The sequence below is a fragment of the Suncus etruscus genome, chromosome 13 (genome assembly GCF_024139225.1).
Source record: "Suncus etruscus isolate mSunEtr1 chromosome 13, mSunEtr1.pri.cur, whole genome shotgun sequence".
Classification (NCBI taxonomy): Eukaryota; Metazoa; Chordata; class Mammalia; order Eulipotyphla; family Soricidae; genus Suncus; species Suncus etruscus.
The window spans coordinates 27,557,963-27,559,445 of record NC_064860.1 but is presented as its reverse complement, the minus strand read 5'-3'; the positions used below and the strand labels follow the sequence as shown (position 1 = coordinate 27,559,445).

The following is a 1,483-nucleotide window of genomic DNA, read 5'->3' as shown; positions in this document are numbered from 1 at the left end:
TTGAATAATACTATGAACAGGGATATAGAAACATCTCTTTGGCGGGGGGGGGGGGGTGGTGGGGTCGAACCACAGTCCATTATAAGCTAGCATGCACAAGGCAGAAGCCTTATGGCTTGTGCCACCGCTCTGGCCCCTGTTGCATTTTTTAAAATTTGACTACAACTTTATTGAAAAATGAGGGAAGCTGAACCCTACCCCATGTAGAGCCCAGGCAAAATAGTTGTGAACTTTGGAACTCCGAGCCTTCTGCAGGTAGAAGAGGGGACCAAAGTCCGAGGCCGGGTAGTATTGCAGTTTGCAGGGGTCAGATTTTCATGTTCTCGCAGGGAGAGTGAGCAATAAACTGAGGACCTGCTGACTCAGAGAATCAACTCTCATCCATAGTCACAGTCAAACCACAGGTGACTTTCAGCCAACACTTGTGAGACTTTGCTTTCATTTTTTTTATTATATATTCAGAAGTAGAATTATTGGATCATATTTGTAATTCTATTCTTGATTTTTTGAGGAACTATCATGTTCTTTTCCGTACCATCAGCACCATTTCACATTTCCTTTAACTGTGCATCAGAGTTCCAATTTTTCCATTTGCCAACACTTATTTCTGCTTTATTATAGTATCACTTCAATTGTGGTAACTATCTTTTGCTTTAACTTTATGCATTACTTTTTATGGAGTTCAGCCTCAGTCTAGACTGGGGGATTGGGGCAATACCAGGGGTGCTGGGGCACTTGATTTTGGAGCTCAAACTCAGGACACAGTGAATACTAGTCATCTACTCTACCACTTAGTACTATATCCCCAATCATTTTCACTGCAGCATTTATTATTTATTTAACTAGGGCCTAGGGATCACACAAGGAATAATCCCTGTTCAAATGTGTTCAGGAATAATCCCTGGAGGTAGTTATGATGTCATATGCAGTCCTGGAGATTGAACTGAAGTTGACACATATAAGACAAGGACCTTATCAATTGTACAGTCTCTTCATACCCTCACTGTAATTTTAAAAAAATATGTCTTTCATTATGAGCATAAGTACATATTTAAATGTATGAGAAAAAAATATTTCCTGTTCCATATACTATCTGTATAATTCTTTTGTCTACTTCTAAATTTAGATATTTGATCCTTTATTTATTTGCCTTACTGATTTGTAGCAGCCCTCTTATATTAAAATTAATACTAATTAACAACCAATTTGAACATTTGTGTTGTAACAATGAGTTGCAAACATATCAAGATACCCAAGCACACAATAGGTGTTCAATATATAAACCTCATTCTGACTCTGAATTGTTCTCATCTTTTTTTTTTTTCAAGTGATTTCAAGAGGTCAGTTTGGACATTTCTGTCAGGCTCTAGAGCTGGCATCATCAATGACAGACTAATCTGGAAAATCCTACATATGATTTATTTATCCTGCATACTTTCTTATTCTAAATATCCACCAGCATCTTATTTTTATTTAGAAGTAA

The 1,483-nt window shown here is 37.3% G+C and overlaps 1 non-coding gene across 1 annotated transcript; it reads right to left on the bottom strand.

The window, feature by feature from the left end:
- Positions 1 to 296: 296 nt before the first annotated feature.
- LOC126026461 (small nucleolar RNA ACA64) lies at positions 297 to 420 on the bottom strand. The gene has a single exon (XR_007501722.1). It is a non-coding gene; the product is annotated as a small nucleolar RNA ACA64 (small nucleolar RNA).
- Positions 421 to 1,483: the final 1,063 nt, after the last annotated feature.